This window comes from Pelodiscus sinensis, chromosome 9 (genome assembly GCF_049634645.1).
Source record: "Pelodiscus sinensis isolate JC-2024 chromosome 9, ASM4963464v1, whole genome shotgun sequence".
In the NCBI taxonomy this organism is placed as follows: Eukaryota; Metazoa; Chordata; order Testudines; family Trionychidae; genus Pelodiscus; species Pelodiscus sinensis.
The window spans coordinates 1,144,599-1,169,687 of record NC_134719.1 but is presented as its reverse complement, the minus strand read 5'-3'; the positions used below and the strand labels follow the sequence as shown (position 1 = coordinate 1,169,687).

General features: G+C 59.1%; 8 non-coding genes across 8 annotated transcripts; 6 read left to right on the top strand and 2 right to left on the bottom strand.

Annotated features, from left to right (window-relative positions):
• The first annotated feature begins 1,500 nt into the window (after positions 1-1,500).
• LOC112547375 (U5 spliceosomal RNA) lies at positions 1,501-1,616 on the top strand. The gene has a single exon (XR_003091114.1). It is a non-coding gene; the product is annotated as a U5 spliceosomal RNA (small nuclear RNA).
• Positions 1,617-2,724: 1,108 nt separating this feature from the next.
• On the top strand, positions 2,725-2,840 carry LOC112547374 (U5 spliceosomal RNA). Its single transcript, XR_003091113.1, has one exon. It is a non-coding gene; the product is annotated as a U5 spliceosomal RNA (small nuclear RNA).
• Positions 2,841-5,911: 3,071 nt separating this feature from the next.
• LOC142830703 (U1 spliceosomal RNA) lies at positions 5,912-6,075 on the top strand. The gene has a single exon (XR_012906145.1). It is a non-coding gene; the product is annotated as a U1 spliceosomal RNA (small nuclear RNA).
• A 4,318-nt stretch (positions 6,076-10,393) lies between these two features.
• LOC142830702 (U1 spliceosomal RNA) lies at positions 10,394-10,557 on the top strand. The gene has a single exon (XR_012906144.1). It is a non-coding gene; the product is annotated as a U1 spliceosomal RNA (small nuclear RNA).
• A 3,317-nt stretch (positions 10,558-13,874) lies between these two features.
• LOC142830705 (U1 spliceosomal RNA) lies at positions 13,875-14,038 on the top strand. The gene has a single exon (XR_012906147.1). It is a non-coding gene; the product is annotated as a U1 spliceosomal RNA (small nuclear RNA).
• Positions 14,039-15,231: 1,193 nt separating this feature from the next.
• Positions 15,232-15,347, top strand: LOC142830707 (U5 spliceosomal RNA). Its single transcript, XR_012906149.1, has one exon. It is a non-coding gene; the product is annotated as a U5 spliceosomal RNA (small nuclear RNA).
• Positions 15,348-20,215: 4,868 nt separating this feature from the next.
• On the bottom strand, positions 20,216-20,379 carry LOC142830701 (U1 spliceosomal RNA). The gene has a single exon (XR_012906143.1). It is a non-coding gene; the product is annotated as a U1 spliceosomal RNA (small nuclear RNA).
• Positions 20,380-24,401: 4,022 nt separating this feature from the next.
• LOC142830700 (U1 spliceosomal RNA) lies at positions 24,402-24,565 on the bottom strand. The gene has a single exon (XR_012906142.1). It is a non-coding gene; the product is annotated as a U1 spliceosomal RNA (small nuclear RNA).
• Positions 24,566-25,089: the final 524 nt, after the last annotated feature.

Here is a 25,089-nt window from a genome sequence, read left to right as displayed (position 1 = left end):
CACAGCAGCGGGGCTTACGCCTCCATGAGCGCTACAGGTGGGGGAATTTAACACACACACCCCCCGGCCCACACCGTCCTTGGCCCTGCCGCCTGAGGCCCGTGCCTCGCCCCCCCCCCCCCAGCGCTACTGGGACTTGCTCCGGTCACTAGTGCCGAGGTGCCGGAGGATTGTACAGAACCGCTCCCTGCAGGCAGTGCTGCGAACCACCGACACCTTTGCCCAGCGCGGGGCAGCTGGACCAGGTCACTACGGGGCGGCGCTTAGGGACCACTGCTGCCCTGCCCTCCGGGAGCCCCTATGCACAGCGCGGTCCCCTGGCTAGCCTTGGGCATCTGTGAGCCTCCCTGCTCCCCTCCACGAAGTGGGACTAATAACGCTTCCCTCCCTCGCAGGCGCCTTGGGAGGCGAAAGACCAGGAGCAGGAAGCGGCTGGGGCACTGGGGTGATGGCGAAGGGCTGCAGGGGGTGCGTGTAGCACCCCAGACCGGGGAGCCGGCTGGTTGGAAAGAAAACACCCCCCCCCCACCCGGTCATCCCCCCGCAGCGCTGCTCAGGGAGAAGGATGCCACAAGAGTCCTGGAGCAGAAACCGGCCCCGGGGGCTTTTTTGTGGCAGCAGCGCCACCTGGTGGGGACGTGGGGAGCCGCATTAGGACGAGGCATCCCCAAGGCCTCCCCGTAAACCGCTATGGCTGCGCCGCCGGGGCGCTCCGCTCCTGCCACCAGCTGCGCGTCTCCCCTCGGCGTAGGCCGCTCACCGCCCCAGAGGGCCGGAGCTCGGTGGGGGATCCTTCCACCCACAACCCAGGCTGATGGAGCCGTGCCCCCGTGGGTACCCCGTGGGCATCGGTCCTGAGATTGGCGCATGCTAAAAATTAACTCACAGCTCGGTCCCCCAGGGCTGGGCAAAGGGCCGGCCAGTGCAGCTACCCCTGACCCTAATTAAACCCATTTTGATCTGAGGAAGTGGGTCTGGCCCACGAAAGCTCATCATCTAATAAACCGTCTTGTTAGTCTTTAAAGTGCTACATTGTCCTGCATTTTGCTTCAGCTACCCCAGACTCACACGGCTCCATTTCTATCACTAAACCCATTGGTTTCCCTAACTAAACCCATTGGAAAACCCAAAGGACGTGGATCATACAGGACCTTCCCCGGGAAAACACACACAGCACCGACAACAGCGCAAAGAACCGGCTCGCGTAATAAAGAAAGAAACAGCAAAAAAAAAAAAAACGACCATAAAGCTAAAAACATCCAGTCGGCTCAGCTGAGAAACACATTTGCCTACCCATAGTGCACTGCGAGCAGTGAAGCGATTGCCTCCAAGAGTCGGGCTTTGCTCCCAGTGACCCGGGTTCTGATTTTGAAACTCGGATTGAAAAGGTCCAAGTCCATTTCTCCTAACAGCGAGGGGTTCCGCAGGTGAGCAGCACAGTCACCCTAACCTTAGAGGATAACGTACTGGTCCTGGCAGCGGCTCTGCGGCAGCTTTTGCATACTCCGGTTTCTCTTCAAATCGTATAAATCTTTCGCCTTTTACTAAAGATTTCCGTGGAGAGGAACATTTACGAGTTTGTACCCAATTTTTTGAGGCTTCATTTCGGTGAAGCTGCCTGATGGTGTGAAAAAATCAGAATTGATACTAAATTCAACATAAATATGGCAGCATTACAAGTCAAACATGCTCGTTACAGTGTTTGCGGGGGCTGTTTGCAGTAGTGTACCATTCGATCAGCAGTGTTGTGTGCTGTGATGATAGTGCCTTGGTACTAAGGGTTACGTATTTTAATTCCTTGCCAAATGCGGGTGCTAAAGTGTCCGGGGCCGATGGCAAAACTGGCCAGTAAAACAGGTTTGGCTTCTCCAGAACGTGTCAGAGGCTGGTTCCAGTGACGCTCCCAGACGAGGGGGCTGCAAACCCCGCGCTAGACCCCGGGCCAGGGTTTCTGTTCCGCGCTGTGAACGAACCCGGCTCCTTTAGGGAGCGGAAGCTCCTAGGGGCGGACACTGAGGTGTTTAAACAGCCCGAGCAAACCGGGGGCAGCACCAGCCGGCCCGGGCGGGGGAGAATCGCACTCGGGTGTCCCGGGGTCTGGCTCGATCCCAGCGGGCGGGCTACCGAGAAGGGCCGCAGGTGCAGGCTGCAGCGCTGGAGGCTGGGGACAAGCCGCCGCCTTCGCTGCCGCGGGGCGGGCTGGATCCTCTGTAGGCTCCGTGGCTGACCCGCCCGCCCCCGGGGCAGTTCAGCGGCTCGTGCCCCGGCCCTTACACGCGGCAGCGACCAGCGCCCCAAGCCCGCCTGCCCCTCCCGAGGGAAGCGCGGAGCCCGGCACCCCCAGGCTACCGGCCCAAGGGGAACCAGCGCGCGGCCTGCGCCCGGAACAGCGGTGGGACCGGCAGCAGCTGCCCAGCCCGGCCCGCGGCAGCGATCTAGGGGCTGCAGCCGCAGCTCGGAGATCGGGGCTTCTCCGCGCGCTCGGGCGTACCCAGGGGAGCTCATTTACATACCCATGATGCATTGCGCACAGAGATTCGCCACCCGCGTCCATGGGGCAGAGTTTGCGCCTAAAGCCCCTGTTTCCCACGCAAAACTCGGGCTGTCAGCGCGGGAGAGAACAGGCTGCAGAAGGGGTGGGGATTTGCAGACAGTCCGGTGTAGCCACCGTGAGTTGCGAAACAGACGCCGTTTTTCTGGTAGCGCCTCTGCCGTGATTGTGGTATACTCTGGTTTCTCTTCAGATCGTATAAATCTTTCGCCTTTTACTAAAGATTTCCGTGGAGAGGAACATTTATGAGTTTGTACCCAATTTTTTGAGGCTTCACTTCGGTGAAGCTACCCAATAGTGTGAAAAAATAGGACTGAAGAATTAGTCTTTTGTAATACGCTTTATAAATGACAGCATCTACTTGATCACGTTATATTGTATGGCTAAACAGGTGCTATCTCTTTTTAATAGTAATAGAGAGTAGTTGTGTTAATCTAGGCTAACTAGAACTACCTAGGGATAACAAATAGGATTTATTAGGTGATGAGCTTTCGTGTTCTCAGATCAAATTGTGGAAGAAAATAGGCATGACCATATATACCAAAGGGATACAATCAAAAAAAGTGAACACCTATAAAAAAGACACATCAAATTTCAGAACAGAGGAGAGATGGGAGGGGGGAGGTAAATGTCTGTGAGCTAATTATATTAGCGGTGATAATTGGGGAAGCTATCTTTGTAATGGGTAAGATAATGTACATAGCTGGACAAACGTCTCAGACGCTTCACCAAAGAATCAATGCACCCAAAACAGATATCAGACAGTATCACAAAGAAAAAACAGTTTCTTGCCATTTCAACCGGAAAGGGCATTGTCTCAATGACTTGATTACCTGCATCCTGCTTCAAAGGCATTTTACCACCAGACTTGAAAGAGAAACCTCTGAACTGTCATTCATGCTTAAATTTGACACTTTACATCCGGTCTTAACAAAGACACTAATTTTCTTACCCATTACAAAGGTAGCTTCCCCAATTATCACCTCTAATATCATTAGCTCACAGACATTTAACTCCCCCCCCCCATCCCTCCTTTGTTCTAAAATTTAATTTGTCCTTTTTCTATGTGTTCACTTTTTTTGAGTGTATCCCTTTGCTATATATGGTCATGCCCATTTTCTTCCACAATTTAATCTAAGGAAGTGGGTCTGTACCACTAAAGCTCATCACCTAATAAACGATCTTGTCAGTCTTTAAAGTGCTACATAGTCCTGTTTTTTGTTTCTACTCTTTTAAAAGCTTCTTCTTTAGTATATGGCTATGTCTAGACTGGCATGATTTTCCGCAAATGCATTTAACGGAAAAGTTTTTCATTAAAAGCATTTGCGGAAAACAGCGTCTAGATTGGCACGGAAGCTTTTCCGCAAAAGCACTTTTTGCGGAAAACCGTCCGTGCCAATCTAGACGCGATTTTGCACAAGAAAGCCCCGATCGCCATTTTTGCCATCGGGGCTTTTTTGCGCAAAACAATACCGCGTTGTCTACACTGGCCCTCTTGCACAAAAGCATTTGCACAAGAGGACTTTTACCCGAACGGGAGCAGCACAGTATTTCCGCAAGAACACTGACAATCTTACATGAGATTGTCAGTGTTCCTGTGGAAATTCAAGTGGCCAGTGTAAAAAGCTGGCAAGTTTTTCCGCAAAAGACCCTGCATTTGCGGAAAAACTTGCCAGTCTAGACGCAGCCTATGTGTTCCTTATTGTTTGGCTCTATACTATTTGGCTACATCTACACTGGCATGATTTTCCGGAAATGCTTTTAACGTTTTCCGTTAAAAGCATTTTGGGAAAAGAGCGTCTAGATTGGCACGGAAGGTTTTCCACAAAAGCACTTTTTCTGGAAAAGCATCCGTGGCCAATCTAGACGCGCTTTTCCGCAAAAAAGCCCTGATCGCCATTTTCGCAATCGGGGCTTTTTTGTGGAAAAGAAATCTCTGCTGTCTACACTGGCCCTATTGTGCAAAGTCTTTCGGAAAAAGACTTTTGCCCAAACGGGAGCAGCATAGTATTTCCGCAAAAGCACTGACAATCTTGGGTGCTAGGTCTACAGTGGCATGAATTTCCAAAAACGCTTTTAACGGAAATGTTTTCCGTTAAAAGCATTTTTTGAAAAGTGCGTCTAGATTGGCAGGATGCTTTTCAGCGGAAAACTGTCCATGGCCAATCTATACGCGGATTTCCGCAAAAAAGCCCCGATCGCCTTTTTCACGTTTGGGGCTTTTTTGCAGAAAACAGTACTATGCTGTCTACACTGGCCGTTTTGCGCAAAATTCTTTTGGAAAAAGACTATTGCCCAAATGGGAGCAGCATAGTATTTCCGCAAAAAGCACTGATTTCTTACAGTAGGAAGTCAGTGCTTTTGCGGAAATTCACGCGCCCAGTGTAGACGGCAGCTGGCAAGTTTTTCCGGAAAAGTGGCTGATTTTCCGGAAAAAATAGCCAGTCTAGACACAGCCCGTGATGAGTGGGCACGAGGGGCGGGGGGAGGAGGATGACCCCTTTTTTCTATGTTTTCTCCAAAGGCCCCCCGCAGAACTCTCATCCGCCCCTGCTGCCAGGGAGGGAAGCCTCAGCAGCCCCATTTTGCCAAAGGGAGAAGGGAGGCCCGGAAGAGGTGGGGTGACGTGCCCGGGGTTAGCCAGGGGGGCTGGAGGTGTGGGGCGTGTGCGCGTGTGCGGGAGGGGGAGCGGAAAGGGCGGATGCTTCTCCTAGTGGGAGGGGGGAAGATTCCTGTGCCTCCCCGGAGGGCTCCTGCCTTCTCCCCCCCCCACCCCACCCCACCCCCGCTTCCTTCTTGCCCCCCCGTGTGCTCCGGATGCGCCCGGCTCCGGAGGGCGACGGGCCCGGCTGGGCCGGCGTGTCGGGGGATGGGGGGGGGGGGGGGAGAGCGGAAGCCGCACGGAGCCGGTGCCTCCCGAGTGGCGGCCCCCGCCCGAGCCAGCCCCTGCCGGGTGTGCGGGCCGCAGCCGGGGAGAGCGCCGGCGGGGTCGGGAGTCGGGAGTCGGGGTGCAGCAGCGCCGCCGGGCTCCTCGCCGCCGAAGCGGGGCTCAGGCCGGAGAGGGGAGAGAGAGCGAGAGAGCGGGCGGGGGCGTGTCCCGGGCGGAGGGGCGGAGCGGCGTGAGCACGTATGCAGATGCGGGCGCGAGCGGAGGCTTGTGGGAGCGGGAGCGGGCTGGCGAGCGGGGCCCGCCTTGGGCGAGCGGGGCTCGGTTGTGGGTGTCGGGGGCGGCTTGGGGGCGGGTGCGGGCGGTAGGGGAGCGTTTGGGGCGCGGCGGTGCGGGTGCGCGAGGCGGCGTCCCCCGTGATGTGAGAGGGTTTGGGCGGTGGGGGGCAGGCGGTGGTTGTGCGGGTGGAACTCATACTTACCTGGCAGGGGAGATACCATGATCACGAAGGTGGTTTTCCCAGGGTGAGGCTCATCCATTGCACTGCGGGTGTGCTGACCCCTGCGATTTCCCCAAATGCGGGAAACTCGACTGCATAATTTGTGGTAGTGGGGGACTGCGTTCGCGCTTTCCCCTGGCGCTCTCTGTGAAGAATAGACCGAGTGACGAGCGAACGGAGAGGGGACGTTGGTGCTCGTGTCCTCGCTCTGCGGCGAACTTCGCTCGCTTTCCGCCTTTCTTTTTCTCCGCTCTCGGAGCCTGCTCCGCGCTCCGGCGTGGCCAGGCCCGGGGTGGGCTCTTTTCTCTGCTTCTTCCGTCATCTCCCGGGAAGCGCGTCGCTTTCCTAGGCCATTGGTGCCCCTCTTCAGCCACCCTGCTCGCTCGCTCGCTCGCTCGCCTTACAGGAAGTTTCCCCTAACGGCCGGCCGGCCCTCGCTGCACCTGCACCTGCACCTACAGCTGCAGCCCCAGCCCCAGCCCCAGCCCCTTGCTTCTCGTCCTGGAGCCCCCCTCCTCTCCCCCAGCTTCAGAAGAACCAGCAGTTCTCCCTTCTCTGCCTAGCAGCCTTTTATGGCCCTGAAAGCTCTTAGCAGCTCCCCTCTGGCAGACTCCCTTCCAATCTTCCCTCAGAGGCTCATGCTTTCTACGCCCGCCCGGCACAGTCAGTTTCTCTTGCATTTTTCTGCATTCCCTGTCTCCCATTTGTATGAGCCCGCCTCCCTTCCCGCCCACAGGGCACAATGCTCCAGCTAGGCCGAATCCTCACCCTGTAGAGCGGAAGAAGAATTACTTTTCGGCTACGTCTACACGGGCATGATTTTCCGGAAATGCTTAAAACGGAACAGTTTTCCGTTATAATTATTTCCGGGAAAAGCGCGTCTACATTGGCAGGATGCTTTTCCGGAAAAGCGTCCGTGCCAATGTAGACGCGCTTTTCCGCCAAAAAGCCCCGATGGTCATTTTCGCGATCGGGGCTTTTTTGCGGAAAAGAAATCTGTGCTGTCAACACTGGCCCTTTTCCGGAACAGTTTTCCGGAAAAGGACTTTTGCCCGAACGGGAGCAGCATAGTTTTTCCGGAAAAGCACTGACGATTTTACAGTAGATCGTCAGCGCTTTTCCGGAAATTCAAGTGGCCAGTGTAGACAGCTGGCAAGTTATTCCGGAAAAGCGGCTGATTTTCCGGAATAAGTGGCCAGTGTAGACGCAGCCTTCCTGTCTTGCGCACGACGCTGCTGCCGCCGCTAGCCCGCCCCAGAACGACGTTCGCTGCTCCGGCAACCGTCTTACTCTCCCGACTCCCGTTTACCTCGCGGTCCTCTGTGACAGCCAGCCTCTCCCTGGCCCTCTCCCCTGCTGCGCCGATTCTTGTCCGCGGTGTTCCTTCCTAGACAGCCGTTTCCCATTTTCTCTCTCTCTCTCCCCCCCCCTCCCTCTCTGCCACCGTGCACGCCGGCGCAAGCAACGGATCGATCGTTCGTAAGCGGAGTACTTTGCATTCGGCCTCATTGAACTTCATCCTAGTCTCTCCAAACCATTTCTCCGCTTTGTCCAGATCATTTCGAATTGCGAGGATCCCGTCCTCCACGGCACCTGCAACCCCCTCCCAGCTCGGGGTCCTCCGCAGTCTTGATAAGCGTACTCTCTACGCCGCCCATCCGAATGGCCGAGGAAGGGAACCGGGCCCGCAAGGCATCCCTGCCGGACCCCCGCTCGTTACGCCCTTCCGGCGAGGCTGGGCACTACGGCGATAACTATTCCCCGGGAACGGTATCCCTGACCCTTTAGCAGCCCCCTGACGGTAGGTCCGTCTGGCTTGCGTTTGGCTAGCGAGCGCGTTCGTGCGCAAGTCACGCGAGACGGTACCCACAGCTTTCCCGAAGACAGCCCGGCTTGCGTTTGGCTAGCGAGCGCGTTCGTGCGCAAGTCACGCGAGACGGTACCCACAGCTTTCCCGAAGACAGCCCGGCTTGCGTTTGGCTAGCGAGCGCGTTCGTGCGCAAGTCACGCGAGACGGTACCCACAGCTTTCCTGAAGACAGCCCGGCTTGCGTTTGGCTAGCGAGCGCGTTCGTGCGCAAGTCACGCGAGACGGTACCCACAGCTTTCCCAAAGACAGCCCGGCTTGCGTTTGGCTAGCGAGCGCGTTCGTGCGCAAGTCACGCGAGACGGTACCCACAGCTTTCCTGAAGACAGCCCGGCTTGCGTTTGGCTAGCGAGCGCGTTCGTGCGCAAGTCACGCGAGACGGTACCCACAGCTTTCCTGAAGACAGCAGATATACCCTTTCGATAGGTTGTCCCTTCCCCCTCTTCGGGAATCTCTTCCGCCTGCCGCGAGTTTTCTGAAATAATCCTCCATGTCTCAGGTGTCACCCCAGTCAGCTCCTTGAGTACGGAGGGGGGTGGGGGGGAAGGGGGGGAAGAGGCATTTCATCGCACTGCCTCGGTATCTCGGCCTTCGCAACATCCTCCGGCCTAGGCCCCAACTCCGTGGCTGCCGGGAAACAGATTGCAGGGTGTTTAAGCACCCTGCGACAACCAGCTCGCCCTGTCCCTTCCCGCCCCTCGGAGTGTTGCGAGTTCCCTTCGTAGCTCTTCGCTGCCCGCTTCGGACGAAAGTATCAGGCGGCCTTTTTGCACCGTCCGCAGCGTTTGCCGCCTCACCCTTTCCCCAGAACACTGACGAACACGTTCCACGGTGCAGACGAAATAAGCTCTTTCGAAAGAAGCAGCGCCGTTGGCGCGGCTCAAACGGCGTAGCTTATTTCGAGCCGCGGCTGCGGCGTAGACGCGCCCAACCGGACCAGGAAGGTCGGCCTACGGTCCGCGAAATGCAGTCCTGCCGCGTAAGCCGATCCCACGGCTACGCGTTTTGCGTTTCTCTTTCCCGTGCCATCAAGTCCGTTCGACGCTGAACGCCTCTGAAGGAACGGGCCTTCCGTTCTACCTGCGGGCCGAGAGTCACATCTGGATGCGGATGCGGATGCGGATGGGGGAGGGCGGGGGCCGCACCTCCCTGACACCTGGCGACCTGAATGGTGTTTCTCTGTTGCTTCCCAAAGCTCCGCTAATTGCACCTCGGCCTGGGAGCCTCTTCCTGCTCTTCAGCGTGGTTCTCCGCCCAAGGCCCCCGCCAGGCAGCGGCGGATATAGGGCAGGGCGAGCGGGGCGGCTGCTTCAATAGGCCCCGCGCCAGCGCCAGGGGCGGACTGGCCCGGCGGGATACCGGGAATTTCCCGGTGGGCCGTCCGCCGAAGGACCGGCGGGCGGCTGCTGGAGGAGGAGAAGGAGATTGGGGGGGGAGGGAGGACTGTGACGGGGTGCCGCAGCCCCGCCCTTGAAATTCCCCGGCGCCGGCCAGCACGGCCCACGTGGGGCCGAGGGAGCGCATGCGCGGCGTGACCTCACGGCCCGGGACTTTAAAACCGCGCGGCCCAGCGTTGCACCTCTCTGATTTCTTACAGTAGGAAGTCAGTGCTTTTGCGGAAATTCAAGCGGCCAGCGTAGACGGCAGCTGGCAAGTTTTTCTGGAAAAGCGGCTGTTTTTCCGGAAAACGTGGCCAGTCTACACACAGCCCGTGAGGAGTGGGCACAGGGGTGGGATGACCCCTTTTTTCTATGTTTTCTCCAAAGGCCCCCCCGGCAGAACTCTCATCCGCCCCTGCTGCCAGGGAGGGAAGCCTCAGCAGCCCCATTTTGCCAAAGGGAGAAGGGAGGCCCGGAAGAGGTGGGGTGACGTGCCCGGGGTTAGCCAGGAGGGCTGGAGGTGTGGGGCGTGTGCGCGTGTGCGGGAGGGGGAGCGGAAAGGGCGGATGCTTCTCCTAGTGGGAGGGGGGAAGATTCCTGTGCCTCCCCGGAGGGCTCCTGCCTTCTCCCCCCCCCACCCCACCCCACCCCCGCTTCCTTCTTGCCCCCCCCGTGTGCTCCGGATGCGCCCGGCTCCGGAGGGCGACGGGCCCGGCTGGGCCGGCGTGTCGGGGGATGGGGGGGAGAGCGGAAGCCGCACGGAGCCGGTGCCTCCCGAGTGGCGGCCCCCGCCCGAGCCAGCCCCTGCCGGGTGTGCGGGCCGCAGCCGGGGAGAGCGCCGGCGGGGTCGGGAGTCGGGGTGCAGCAGCGCCGCCGGGCTCCTCGCCGCCGAAGCGGGGCTCAGGCCGGAGAGGGGAGAGAGAGCGAGAGAGCGGGCGGGGGCGTGTCCCGGGCGGAGGGGCGGAGCGGCGTGAGCACGTATGCAGATGCGGGCGCGAGCGGAGGCTTGTGGGAGCGGGAGCGGGCTGGCGAGCGGGGCCCGCCTTGGGCGAGCGGGGCTCGGTTGTGGGTGTCGGGGGCGGCTTGGGGGCGGGTGCGGGCGGTAGGGGAGCGTTTGGGGCGCGGCGGTGCGGGTGCGCGAGGCGGCGTCTCCCGTGATGTGAGAGGGTTTGGGCGGTGGGGGGCAGGCGGTGGTTGTGCGGGTGGAACTCATACTTACCTGGCAGGGGAGATACCATGATCACGAAGGTGGTTTTCCCAGGGTGAGGCTCATCCATTGCACTGCGGGTGTGCTGACCCCTGCGATTTCCCCAAATGCGGGAAACTCGACTGCATAATTTGTGGTAGTGGGGGACTGCGTTCGCGCTTTCCCCTGGCACTATCTGTGAAAAATAGAGAAAAAAATGCTGTGCTAGCTGTTTTCTTGTTTTGTTTGTTTATAACGGTGGTTGTGCTTGATTTCTGTGCACTTTACGTGTTATCGGTTAGATATAACTTAACTATGTCTAGACTAGCATGATTTTCCAGAAATGGAATAGTTTTTTGTTAAAAGCTTTTTGAGAAAAGTGCGTCTAGGTTGGTACGGATGCTTTTCTGTCAGAAAAAAACCCTGATCTGGGCTTTTTTGCGCAAAACGAATCTGAACTATCTACACTGGCCCCTCTGTGCAAAAGCTTTTCGGGAAAACTTGCCAGTCTGGTTTCATTTACTGGCTCCCATGAAGCCCCGGGGAAGTCCTAGTCTCACTCTGTGCCTCAGTTTCCCCATATATGCCAGGGCTGCTAGGCTGATACCAGCCAGAGCCCACCGAGGGGCTGTGCTGGAGAATGGGTCCCCCAAGCCTGGTACAAAGGAAACCTGGCGGCCGGGTTGGTAACAACAGTGGGCACAGCGCCACATGTCCGTGATCTCCCTGTACCTGTTTGTCTGTCTAGCCTACCCAGCCAGCTGTGCACTACCCAGCATATGCAGCAGCAGCGCTTCAGGCTCAGGGAGAGGCACTGATAGATCTCCCCCTCCAGGGACCCCAGTCAGCCTGCAGCCCAACCCACCTTGGGGCAAGGTGCAGCTCATTGAGCTCTGGGCATCCCCCCCATGTCGGCCACACTGAGCCCCGACCTCGCTGGCTCAGCTTGTGCTCAGGGGCAGAGGATGGGCAGCAGGGACACTGGCCCCAGGACCAGGCAGGAGGCTGCAAAGATGTGTGCTGAGACCAATGGGGATGAGGGCTCAGTGGCAGACAAGCTGGCTCAGGCCCTGGGAGCTGCTAGAGCCCGGCTACCCAGCAGGGCCCTGCCCAGGGGTTCAGCTGCTCTCCTGGGGGGGAGGACAGTGACCCTGCTCCAGCTCCTCTTCACTAGGTCTCATGCCAGGGACGTGACCGAATCTATTCTGGGCGTGCTGGGAACGGGAGCTCAGCCCTTGGCTCGGCCCAGGGGATTTTAGCTCAGCCTGGGGCAGCCGATGGCTGGTAGCTGCTGGATTCTGTGCTGGCCCCTCGGCCAGGGTGGGCACAGCCCCCCCTCCCCCGGGAGCTCGGGAGCTGAGAGGCAGCAGGGAAAGGCCACGGATGAAACGGACGTGGGGGTCACTGCTAAGTCTGCGGTGGGGACTGAGCCTTCCCCAAGTGCCCAGGCTCAGCAGGGTGGGGCTGGGACAGGACCTTAGCAGGGCAGACCATGACCATGTGGTGCAGGTGATTCAGCAAGCGGGGGAGGGGTTGCCCACCAGGCTTATGCAAGTGGGGGGCAGCTTTTCCTGTTCCTAGTGCCCCAGTAGGGGGGTTACCTGGAGAGGTACCACGCCCTGCTCTGGTCCTCTCCCACCCCCCCAGAAGGGCCCAGCAGCTGAATGCCGTCTGTGCAGTGAGGGGCAGGCTGTGACTGCTCTTTGTGTGGGGTGTGGGCTGCTAAGTGACCATGAAGTGGTGGCATCCAGCCCCTGGCTCAGCCGCACTGGGCTGGCCCACGTGCCAGTCACCCTGCACTGCTGTCAGTTGTGCCTGCACTATGGGCGTGCCCAGAGGGGTGCAAAGAGGTGAGCTACGCGCCCAATCACCAGGCCGGCAAACAGCCACGGGAGCAGGGGGCCTCTGGGCAGCGCTGAGACCCAAGGCACCAGAGCCGGGCACGGTGGCAGGGCTGCCATCCGCCCACGTGGTCACAGGAGAGTCATTCTGGCCAGGCTGCCGGCTGGGGGAAGCAGGCAGGGGCCTCAGGCACATGGCCAGTGGCCAGGCCTGTGGGCTCGGCAGCACCTCCCCAGGCCTGGTGTTTGGGGACCCTAGAGGTGGCAGCCCCAGAGGCAGGGTCTCGGGTGCTCGTCCTCCAGCACATTGCGCCTCAGAGACTCACTCACCCTCCGTGTGCGCAGGGGACTGGTCAGTAGGGCCGGGGCAGGATTGGGCCCTTGATCTTCCCATGATCGGGCCCCTGTGCAGCTGAGTGATCAGCAGCTGAAAGAGAGAGCCCAGCACCCGCCCTCCCCCCGCCCCACAGGGCTGCCTGGACCCCTCACGCAGGTAGCTGGACACAGCGCAGAGCAGAAGTGAGGGGACCAGGCAGGACCACAGGGGCTCAGCATCAGCTGGCGTGAACAGGTGCCCTGAGAGCCCGCCCCCGCCTAGGAGCCTGCTTCACGCCCCGGGCCAGGGTGAGATGACTCCTTGGCTTGAACCAGCTGCAGAGCAAGATCTGGGGCCCTGTGTGCACCCCCCAGCTGTGCCCAGCCTGCAGCGCCCTCTGCTGCTCTGCCTGCCTTGCTATGGCTGGCACTGCTGGCGCCCCTCACCCCACAGGGCAGCCCCAGCTAGCCCAGCCCTTGGCTCCCCCCATCACCCAGCTCAGCCAGAGCCCCTCACTCCCAGCCCACAGCCCTGCCTCTCTCACTGGTGCCTCTGATGCGGCTGAGTGGGGCTCAGGAGGGTCCCCCCGCCCCGGATCCGAGCTTGGGGCTGGCACACGGTGTTCCCTGCCCCCACCCCGAGGGCTTTGCTCCCGGTGGCTCTGGAGCCCAGAGATCCTAGGGGCAGGGGACAGGGGGCAGCTCGTGCCCAGCCTGGCCAGGTCCAGGGTGCGGTTCCAGCAGCCGGCCACACACGCCCGGCCCGGTGTGGCCCCTTTGTCGGGGCTGGCACAGAGCTGGGCGGGGGGGGGGCATGCCCCCCCGGCACCTGAGCCCGTGTCCCCCTCCCCCCCCCCCCCCCCGATCTCTGGGCGACGCTGCCGAGGCAGAGGGGAAGCCGCCCCATCCGGATCCCGGGGCGCAGCGAGGAGCCGGGGGCGACTCTACCTGGCACCCAGGGAGCCGCGCAGAGGCGCGCGGGAGACTCCCTCGGCCCCGGGCCACGCGCCCCAGACGCCCCACGCTAAACCCCGCCCCGCCCCGCCAGACTCAGCCGGCCGACGGGGCACGTGCCCGGGCGCGTGTCCCGGGCGCAGGGGCGGAGCGGCGTGAGCACGTATGCAGATGCGGGCGCGAGCGGAGGCTTGTGGGAGCGGGAGCGGGCTGGCGAGCGGGGCCCGCCTTGGGCGAGCGGGGCTCGGTTGTGGGTGTCGGGGGCGGCTTGGGGGCGGGTGCGGGCGGTAGGGGAGCGTTTGGGGCGCGGCGGTGCGGGTGCGCGAGGCGGCGTCCCCCGTGATGTGAGAGGGTTTGGGCGGTGGGGGGCAGGCGGTGGTTGTGCGGGTGGAACTCATACTTACCTGGCAGGGGAGATACCATGATCACGAAGGTGGTTTTCCCAGGGTGAGGCTCATCCATTGCACTGCGGGTGTGCTGACCCCTGCGATTTCCCCAAATGCGAGAAACTCGACTGCATAATTTGTGGTAGTGGGGGACTGCGTTCGCGCTTTCCCCTGGTGCTCGTTGTGAAAGGCAGATGTCAAAGTGTCGTTCTGAAGGCTCGTCACAGCAGGTTTGTTTAGACGCGGTTTGTACTCGTGCTTAGCGGTCGTTTGATTTTATTTCTTGGCTTGTTTCGTGGCGCTTTGTTTCTGTTCAGACCCGGTTGTGTTGCTTGTTGCGGTCTCTTGGCAAAGGTTTCTACAGGGCTTCTGCTTCGCGGGAATTTTTTCTGATGCTTACCCGACTTGAGAATTTAGTGGAGCAATTTCTGCGTCTTAGTTCTGTTCCTCCAGGGGGAACAACTTCTTCTCTGCCTAATAAGCTCACGCCCCTCCGCACGGAACACGCCCCCACCCGCATGCTCCGGTTCACAGAAGGCTGCGCTCGCGCCTGCGCCTGCGCCTGCTCCCGGAGCGGGCTGCAAAAGGCGCTCCCGGGAGTCGTTACGAAGCGATTTGCGCATCCCCTCCTCTGTATCGCTGGCAGCGTCTTAAACCAGCCAGGAGCTGCGATGACGCACCCGAGCGCTGCAAGGGCTGGTCGGGAGGGCCGGCGAGCCCCAGGAGACACAGGCGCCAGCGCCGCCCGTCAGTGAGTGCGCATCTCGCTCGGGGGCCTGCCAGCGCCTGGGTCCAAGCGCTACTGTGCAAAGGGGGTGGGCCTACTCCTTCAGCTAGGACGGGCAGCTCAGTGGCCCTTACTCGCGGCGAGCGGCAGCGACCGGCGCCCCAAGACCGCCTGCCCCGCCCTAGGGAAGCGCGCAGCCCAGCACCCCCAGGCTCCTGGCCCAGAGGCTCCTGGGGAGCCAGCGCGCGGGCTGCGGCTGGAGCTGCAGCGGGAGCGGCAGCCGCTACTCAGCCCAGCACCGAGCCGCTTTCCAGGGGCTGCAGCCGCTACTCAGCCCAGCACCGAGCCGCTTTCCAGGGGCTGCAGCCGCAGCTCGTAGGCCAGGGCTCCTCTGCGCAGTCGGGCGTTCCCAGTTATGCTCATTTAAACACCCAGGATGCATTGGCACCGCGACCCAAGACCCTGGTCCACGAGAGAGAATTTGCTCCTGAAGTCCCTGATTCTCACGCAGAACTCGGCTGTCAGCGCGGCAGTACAACAGGCTGCAGAAGGGGGAGGATTTGCGGGCGGTTTGGTGCAGCCACCGTGATGTGAAAAGAACACGCTGTTTGCCTGGCAGCGCCTGTGCGGCCTGTTTTGTATACTCGGGTTTCTCTTCAAATCGTATAAATCTTTCGCCTTTTACTAAAGATTTCCGTGGAGAGAAACATTTATGAGTTTCTATTCAATTTTTTGAGGCTTCACTTCGGTGAAGCTGTCTAATACTGTACAAAATAGACAAAATGTGCGAATTCTTTCTATGTTTTTAAACTTCTTTTTATGATGTTTATCTTTCACAAATAAAAGTTTTTTTGTGAAAGCTTTCTTTTCTCACTTGCAAGGATTACCTCGTTTTTCTAGAAAATCAGCTGCTTTTCTAGAAAAACTTGCCAGCTGTCTACCCTGGCCACTTGCTTTTCATGGCAATCTACTGTAAAATTGTCAGTATTTTTTCTGGAAAAACTATGCTGCTCCTGGGCAAAAGTCCTTTTCCGGAAAAGGGCCAGTGTAGACAGCACAGTAGTCTTTTCCGCAAAAAATCCCCGATCACGAAAATGACGACCGGGCTTTTTTCCGGAAAAGCGCGTCTACATTGGAATAAGGTATCTTCTGGATGTAAAAGCAGGCTCTTTTCTGGCCAGGCCTCATGCGCATAGCCTTCCTAGCCCAAGATTACCTTCCCCTCAAACCAAAAATCCTGCACTATGTGGCTGTGTCTACACTGGCATGAATTTCCGGAACTGCTTAAAACGGAATACTATTCCGTTTTCAGTTTTTCCGGAAAAGGAGCGTCTACATTGGCAGGCTGCTTTTCCGGAAAAGCCCTTTTTCCGGAAAAGCGTCCGTGGCCAATGTAGACGCGCTTTTCCGGAAAAGACTACTGGGCTGTCTACACTGGCCCTTTTCCGGAACAGTGTTCCAGAATAAGGACTTATTCCCGAGCGGGAGCAGAATAGTTTTTCCGGAATAGCGGCTGATTTTGTACAGTAGAGCATCGTTGCTTTTCCGGAAATTCAAGGGCCAGTGTAGACAGCTCGCAGCTTATTCCGGAAAAGCAGCTGATTTTCCAGAATAAGTGACCCAGTGTAGACACAGCCCAGGGGCTCGTCTACACTGGCCCCTTTTCCGGAAGGGGCATGTTAATTTCAACTATCGTAGTAGGGAAATCCGCGGGGGATTTAAATATGTTTTCCGTTAAAAGCATTTTCGGAAATTCATGCCAGTTTAGACATAGCCGAGGGGCTTACACTACGGCTACGTCTACACTGGCATGATTTTCCGGAAATGCTTTTAACGGAAAAGGTTTTCTGTTAAAAGTATTTCCAGAAAAGCGTGTCTAGATTGGCAGGACGCTTTTCCGCAAAAGCACTTTTTCCGGAAAAGCGTCCGTGGCCAATCTAGACGCGGTTTTCCGCAAAAAAGCCCCGATCGTCATTTTCGCAATCGGGGCTTTTTTGCAGAAAACACTACTGTGCTTTATACACTGGCCCTTTTCCTTAACAGTTTTCCGGAAAAAGACTTTTGCCTGAACAGGAGCAGCATAGTTTTTCCGGAAAAGCACTGATGATTTTACATTAGATCGTCAGTGCTTTTCTGGAAATTCAAGGGCCAGTGTAGACAGCTGGCAAGTTATTCCAGAAAAGCGGCTGATTTTCCGGAATAAGTGGCCAGTGTAGACACAGCCCCCCTACATGAGGGCCGACCATTTCTATTCCCAGCTGCACATGTGTACACACCAGTCACATGTGTACACCCTGTGGTCTCCATGCTGCCTAACTTATGGGGCTACGTCTACACTGGCCCCTTTTTTGGAAGGGGCATGCTAATTTTGAAAGTGGGAATAGGGAAATCCGCGGGGGATTTAAATATCCCCCGCGGATTTAAATAAACATGTCCGCCGCTTTTTTTCCGGCTTGGGGAAAAGCCGGAAAAAAACGTCTAGACTGGCCCGATCCTCCGGAATAAAGCCCTCTTCCGGAGGATCTCTTATTCTTACTTTCAGTCTAGACGCTTTTTTCCGGCTTTTCCCCAAGCCAGAAAAAAAGCGGCGGACATGTTTATTTAAATCCACGGGGGATATTTAAATCCCCCGCGGATTTCCCTATTCTGACTTACCTGCTTTGCATCCCTTTTCCGGAATTTGGGGCCAGTGTAGACGTAGCCGAGGGGTTTTGCCCGAACGGGAGCAGCACAGTATTTCTGCAAGAACACTGATGATCTTACATGAGATCGTCAGTGTTCTTGCAGAAATTCAAGCTGCCAGTGTAGACAGCTGGCAAGTTTTTCCGCAAAAGCAGATGATTTTGCGGAAAAACTTGCCAGTCTAGACAGCCTTGGGGCTCGTCTACACTGGCCCCTTTTCCGAAAGGGGCATGCTAATTTCACAGGTCGTAATAGGGAAATCCGCGGGGGATTTAAATATCCCCCGCGGCATTTAAATAAAAATGTCCGCCGCTTTTTTCCGGCTTTTAGAAAAGCCGGAAAAGAGCGTCTACACTGGCCCCGATCCTCCGGAAAAAAGCCCTTTTCTGGAGGATCTCTTATTCCTACTTCAAAGGAATAAGGAATAGGAATAGGAATAAGAGATCCTCCGGAAAAGGGCTTTTTTCCGGAGGATCGGGGCCAGTGTAGACGCTCTTTTCCGGCTTTTCTAAAAGCCGGAAAAAAGCGGCGGACATTTTTATTTAAATGCCGCGGGGGATATTTAAATCCCCCGTGGATTTCCCTATTACGACCTGTGAAATTAGCATGCCCCTTTCGGAAAAGGGGCCGGAGTAGACGTAGCCTTGCAGAAATACTTTTAACGGAAAAACTTTTCCTTTAAAATTATTTCCGTAAAATCATTCCAGTCTAGACGCAGCCTCTGACTCCTTCCCCCAGCCACTTGCCTGACCAGAATGACTCTCCTGTCACCACGTGGGGGCTCTGATGTCTCTGGTCTCAGTGCTGCCCAGAGCCCCTCTTCTTGCATGGCTGTGTTTGGAGGCCTGGCCGTCAGGCACATAGCTCACTTCTTTGCACCATTCTGCCCACCTGGACACACCCCCTAGTGCAGCCATGACTAACAGCAGTGCAGGGTGACTGGCACGTGGGCCAGCCCAGTGCAGCTGTGCCAAGGCCCAGGCCTGCTTCTTTCTCTCTCTGCGTCAGCTGATGAGTCAGTGCATGCCAGAGCGCTCAGGCAGGGCTTCCCGCAAACATCCTGCCAGGCCTCTGCTCTACGGCCACTTAGCAACCCACACCCCAAACAAACACCAGTCACAGTCCACCCCTCCTTACTGCACAGCCTGCACTCAGCTGCTGGGCCCTTCCGGTGCCATGGCCAGAGCAGAGCGTAGTACCCACTGGCTACGTCTAGACTGGCATGATTTTCCACAAATGCTTTTAACGGCAAAGCTTTCCATTAAAAGCATTTGCAGAAAAGAGCGTCTAGATTGGCATGGATGCTTTTCCGCAAAAGTACTTTTTGTGGAAAAGCGTCCGTGCCAATCTAGACGTGGTTTTCTGAGCCCAATGGGGATGAGGGCTCAGTGGCAGACAAGCTGGCTTAAGCCCTGGGAGCTGCTAGAAGCCAACTACCCAGCAAGTGCCTGCCCAGGGGGTCAGCTTCTCTCCTGGGCAGGGGCCCTGCTCCAGCTCCTCTTCCCCTGGGCCTGTGCCAGGGATGTGACCGAATCTATTCTGGGTGTGCCAGGAGCGGGAGCTCGGCTCGGCCCAGGGGATTTTAGCTCATAGACTGGGGCAGCCGAGGGCCGGCAGCAGCTGGATTCTCTGCTGGCCTCCTGGCCAGGGTGCACATGGCTCCCACCCCGGGGCTCAGTGGCTGAGAGGCAGCAGGGAAAGCCCACTGCTATGACGGAGGTGGGGGGTGGTCTCAGCTAAAGTGGAGTGCATGCTGGGCCTTTTCTCAAGTACGCAGGCTCAGCAGGGTGGAGCTGGGTCAGAACATGGCCAGAGCAGACAAGGACCACGTGGTGCAGGGGAGGGGTATGTCCACCAGGCTCGTGCAGGTAGAAGGCAGCCATTCCTGTCCCTAGTGCCCCAGTTGATGGGTCATCTGGGGATGCACCGCTCCCTGCTCTGGAAGGGCCCAGCAGCTGAGTGCAGGCAGCGGCTTTTGTGGAAAAACTTGACAGCTGTCTACATTGGCCACTTGAATTTCTGCAAGAGCACTGACGATCTCATGTAAGAAATCAGTGCTTCTTGCGGAAATACTGTGCTGCTCCCGTTCAGGCAAAAGTCCTTTTCCGCAAAAGGGCCAGTGTAGACAGCTCAGATTTTTTTTGCGCAAAAAAGCCCCGATAGCAAAAATGGCAATTGGGGCTTTTTTGCGCAAAAGCGCATCTAGATTGACCATGGACGCTTTGCCGGAAAAAGTGCTTTTGTGGAAAAGCATCTGTGCCAATCTAGACGCTCTTTTCCACAAATGCTTTTAACAGAAAACTTTTCCGTTAAAAGCCTTTGGGGAAAATCATGCCCGTGTAGACGTAGCCGAAAAGTAATTCTTCTTCCGCTCTACAGGGTGAGGATTCGGCCTAGCTGGAGCATTGTGCCCTGTGGGCGGGAAGGGAGGCGGGCTCATACAAATCGGAGACAGGGAATGCAGAAAAATGCAAGAGAAACGGACTGTGCCGGGCGGGCGTAGAAAGCATGAGCCTCTGAGGGAAGATTGGAAGGGAGTCTGCCAGAGGGGAGCTGCTAAGAGTTTTCAGGGCCATAAAAGGCTGCTAGGCAGAGAAGGGAGAACTACTGGTTCTTCTGAAGCTTGGGGGGGCCAGAACGAGAAACAAGGGGCTGGGGCTGGAGCCCACCAGCTGTTAGGGGAAACTTCCTGTAAGACGAGCAGGATGGCTGAAGAGGAGCATCAAAGGCTTAGAAAAGCGATGTGCTTCCCGGGAGATGGCGGAAGAAGCAGAAAGAAGAGCCCACCGCGGGCCAGGCCAGACCAAGCCTGAACACAGAGTAGAAGAAAAACACAAAACTAGCTGCAGTAGAGAGAAAAAAAGCGAGGACAGGAGCAGGAGCACTCCCTCACCGTTCAGCCTCGCTTGTTCGCCGCTCTGTCTACTTTTTACAGAGAGCGCCAGGGGAAAGCGCGAACGCAGTCCCCCACTACCACAAATTATGCAGTCGAGTTTCCCGCATTTGGGGAAATCGCAGGGGTCAGCACACCCGCAGTGCAATGGATGAGCCTCACCCTGGGAAAACCACCTTCGTGATCATGGTATCTCCCCTGCCAGGTAAGTATGAGTTCCACCCGCACAACCACCGCCTGCCCCCCACCGCCCAAACCCTCTCACATCACGGGGGACGCCGCCTCGCGCACCCGCACCGCCGCGCCCCAAACGCTCCCCTACCGCCCGCACCCGCCCCCAAGCCGCCCCCGACACCCACAACCGAGCCCCGCTCGCCCAAGGCGGGCCCCGCTCGCCAGCCCGCTCCCGCTCCCACAAGCCTCCGCTCGCGCCCGCATCTGCATACGTGCTCACGCCGCTCCGCCCCTCCGCCCGGGACACGCCCCCGCCCGCTCTCTCGCGCTCTCTCCCCTCTCCGGCCTGAGCCCCGCTTCGGCGGCGAGGAGCCCGGCGGCGCTGCTGCACCCCGACTCCCGACTCCCGACCCCGCCGGCGCTCTCCCCGGCTGCGGCCCGCACACCCGGCAGGGGCTGGCTCGGGCGGGGGCCGCCACTCGGGAGGCACCGGCTCCGTGCGGCTTCCGCTCTCCCCCCCATCCCCCGACACGCCGGCCCAGCCGGGCCCGTCGCCCTCCGGAGCCGGGCGCATCCGGAGCACACGGGGGGGCAAGAAGGAAGCGGGGGTGGGGTGGGGGGGGGGGGAGAAGGCAGGAGCCCTCCGGGGAGGCACAGGAATCTTCCCCCCTCCCACTAGGAGAAGCATCCGCCCTTTCCGCTCCCCCTCCCGCACACGCGCACACGCCCCACACCTCCAGCCCTCCTGGCTAACCCCGGGCACGTCACCCCACCTCTTCCGGGCCTCCCTTCTCCCTTTGGCAAAATGGGGCTGCTGAGGCTTCCCTCCCTGGCAGCAGGGGCGGATGAGAGTTCTGCGGGGGGGCCTTTGGAGAAAACATAGAAAAAAGGGGTCATCCCACCCCTGTGCCCACTCCTCACGGGCTGTGTGTAGACTGGCCACGTTTTCCGGAAAAACAGCCGCTTTTCCGGAAAAACTTGCCAGCTGCCGTCTACACTGGCCGCTTGAATTTCCGCAAAAGCACTGACTTCCTACTGTAAGAAATCAGAGAGGTGCAACGCTGGGCCGCGCGGTTTTAAAGTCCCGGGCCGTGAGGTCACGCCGCGCATGCGCTCCCTCGGCCCCACGTGGGCCGTGCTGGCCGGCGCCGGGGAATTTCAAGGGCGGGGCTGCGGCGCCCCGTCACAGTCCTCCCTCCCCCCCCAATCTCCTTCTCCTCCTCCAGCAGCCGCCCGCCGGTCCTTCGGCGGACGGCCCACCGGGAAATTCCCGGTATCCCGCCGGGCCAGTCCGCCCCTGGCGCTGGCGCGGGGCCTATTGAAGCAGCCGCCCCGCTCGCCCTGCCCTATATCCGCCGCTGCCTGGCGGGGGCCTTGGGCGGAGAACCACGCTGAAGAGCAGGAAGAGGCTCCCAGGCCGAGGTGCAATTAGCGGAGCTTTGGGAAGCAACAGAGAAACACCATTCAGGTCGCCAGGTGTCAGGGAGGTGCGGCCCCCGCCCTCCCCCATCCGCATCCGCATCCAGATGTGACTCTCGGCCCGCAGGTAGAACGGAAGGCCCGTTCCTTCAGAGGCGTTCAGCGTCGAACGGACTTGATGGCACGGGAAAGAGAAACGCAAAACGCGTAGCCGTGGGATCGGCTTACGTGGCAGGACTGCATTTCGCGGACCGTAGGCCGACCTTCCCGGTCCGGTTGGGCGCGTCTACGCCGCAGCCGCGGCTCGAAATAAGCTACGCCGTTTGAGCCGCGCCAACGGCGCTGCTTCTTTCGAAAGAGCTTATTTCGTCTGCACCGTGGAACGTGTTCGTCAGTGTTCTGGGGAAAGGGTGAGGCGGCAAACGCTGCGGACGGTGCAAAAAGGCCGCCTGATACTTTCGTCCGAAGCGGGCAGCGAAGAGCTACGAAGGGAACTCGCAACACTCCGAGGGGCGGGAGGGGACAGGGCGAGCTGGTTGTCGCAGGGTGCTTAAACACCCTGCAATCTGTTTCCCGGCAGCCACGGAGTTGGGGCCTAGGCCGGAGGATGTTGCGAAGGCCGAGATACCGAGGCAGTGCGATGAAATGCCTCTTCCCCCCCTTCCCCCCCACCCCCCTCCGTACTCAAGGAGCTGACTGGGGTGACACCTGAGACATGGAGGATTATTTCAGAAAACTCGCGGCAGGCGGAAGAGATTCCCGAAGAGGGGGAAGGGACAACCTATCGAAAGGGTATATCTGCTGTCTTCGGGAAAGCTGTGGGTACCGTCTCGCGTGACTTGCGCACGAACGCGCTCGCTAGCCAAACGCAAGCCGGGCTGTCTTCGGGAAAGCTGTGGGTACCGTCTCGCGTGACTTGCGCACGAACGCGCTCGCTAGCCAAATGCAAGCCGGACGGACCTACCGTCAGGGGGCTGCTAAAGGGTCAGGGATACCGTTCCCGGGGAATAGTTATCGCCGTAGTGCCCAGCCTCGCCGGAAGGGCGTAACGAGCGGGGGTCCGGCAGGGATGCCTTGCGGGCCCGGTTCCCTTCCTCGGCCATTCGGATGGGCGGCGTAGAGAGTACGCTTATCAAGACTGCGGAGGACCCCGAGCTGGGAGGGGGTTGCAGGTGCCGTGGAGGACGGGATCCTCGCAATTCGAAATGATCTGGACAAAGCGGAGAAATGGTTTGGAGAGACTAGGATGAAGTTCAATGAGGCCGAATGCAAAGTACTCCGCTTACGAACGATCGATCCGTTGCTTGCGCCGGCGTGCACGGTGGCAGAGAGGGAGGGGGGGGGGGAGAGAGAGAGAGAAAATGGGAAACGGCTGTCTAGGAAGGAACACCGCGGACAAGAATCGGCGCAGCAGGGGAGAGGGCCAGGGAGAGGCTGGCTGTCACAGAGGACCGCGAGGTAAACGGGAGTCGGGAGAGTAAGACGGTTGCCGGAGCAGCGAACGTCGTTCTGGGGCGGGCTAGCGGCGGCAGCAGCGTCGTGCGCAAGACAGGAAGGCTGCGTCTACACTGGCCACTTATTCCGGAAAATCAGCCGCTTTTCCGGAATAACTTGCCAGCTGTCTACACTGGCCCCTTGAATTTCCGGAAAAGCGCTGACGATCTACTGTAAAATCGTCAGTGCTTTTCCGGAAAAACTATGCTGCTCCCGTTCGGGCAAAAGTCCTTTTCCGGAAAACTGTTCCGGAAAAGGGCCAGTGTTGACAGCACAGATTTCTTTTCCGCAAAAAAGCCCCGATCGCGAAAATGACCATCGGGGCTTTTTGGCGGAAAAGCGCGTCTACATTGGCACGGACGCTTTTCCGGAAAAGCATCCTGCCAATGTAGACGCGCTTTTCCCGGAAATAATTATAACGGAAAACTGTTCCGTTTTAAGCATTTCCGGAAAATCATGCCCGTGTAGACGTAGCCGAAAAGTAATTCTTCTTCCGCTCTACAGGGTGAGGATTCGGCCTAGCTGGAGCATTGTGCCCTGTGGGCGGGAAGGGAGGCGGGCTCATACAAATGGGAGACAGGGAATGCAGAAAAATGCAAGAGAAACTGACTGTGCCGGGCGGGCGTAGAAAGCATGAGCCTCTGAGGGAAGATTGGAAGGGAGTCTGCCAGAGGGGAGCTGCTAAGAGCTTTCAGGGCCATAAAAGGCTGCTAGGCAGAGAAGGGAGAACTTCTGGTTCTTCTGAAGCTGGGGGAGAGGAGGGGGGCTCCAGGACGAGAAGCAAGGGGCTGGGGCTGGGGCTGGGGCTGGGGCTGCAGCTGTAGGTGCAGGTGCAGGTGCAGGTGCAGCGAGGGCCGGCCGGCCGTTAGGGGAAACTTCCTGTAAGGCGAGCGAGCGAGCGAGCGAGCAGGGTGGCTGAAGAGGGGCACCAATGGCCTAGGAAAGCGACGCGCTTCCCGGGAGATGACGGAAGAAGCAGAGAAAAGAGCCCACCCCGGGCCTGGCCACGCCGGAGCGCGGAGCAGGCTCCGAGAGCGGAGAAAAAAGAAAGGCGGAAAGCGAGCGAAGTTCGCCGCAGAGCGAGGACACAAGCACCAACCTTCCCTCTCCGTTCGCCCGTCACTCGGTCTATTCTTCACAGAGAGCGCCAGGGGAAAGCGCGAACGCAGTCCCCCACTACCACAAATTATGCAGTCGAGTTTCCCGCATTTGGGGAAATCGCAGGGGTCAGCACACCCGCAGTGCAATGGATGAGCCTCACCCTGGGAAAACCACCTTCGTGATCATGGTATCTCCCCTGCCAGGTAAGTATGAGTTCCACCCGCACAACCACCGCCTGCCCCCCACCGCCCAAACCCTCTCACATCACGGGGGACGCCGCCTCGCGCACCCGCACCGCCGCGCCCCAAACGCTCCCCTACCGCCCGCACCCGCCCCCAAGCCGCCCCCGACACCCACAACCGAGCCCCGCTCGCCCAAGGCGGGCCCCGCTCGCCAGCCCGCTCCCGCTCCCACAAGCCTCCGCTCGCGCCCGCATCTGCATACGTGCTCACGCCGCTCCGCCCCTCCGCCCGGGACACGCCCCCGCCCGCTCTCTCGCGCTCTCTCCCCTCTCCGGCCTGAGCCCCGCTTCGGCGGCGAGGAGCCCGGCGGCGCTGCTGCACCCCGACTCCCGACTCCCGACCCCGCCGGCGCTCTCCCCGGCTGCGGCCCGCACACCCGGCAGGGGCTGGCTCGGGCGGGGGCCGCCACTCGGGAGGCACCGGCTCCGTGCGGCTTCCGCTCTCCCCCCCATCCCCCGACACGCCGGCCCAGCCGGGCCCGTCGCCCTCCGGA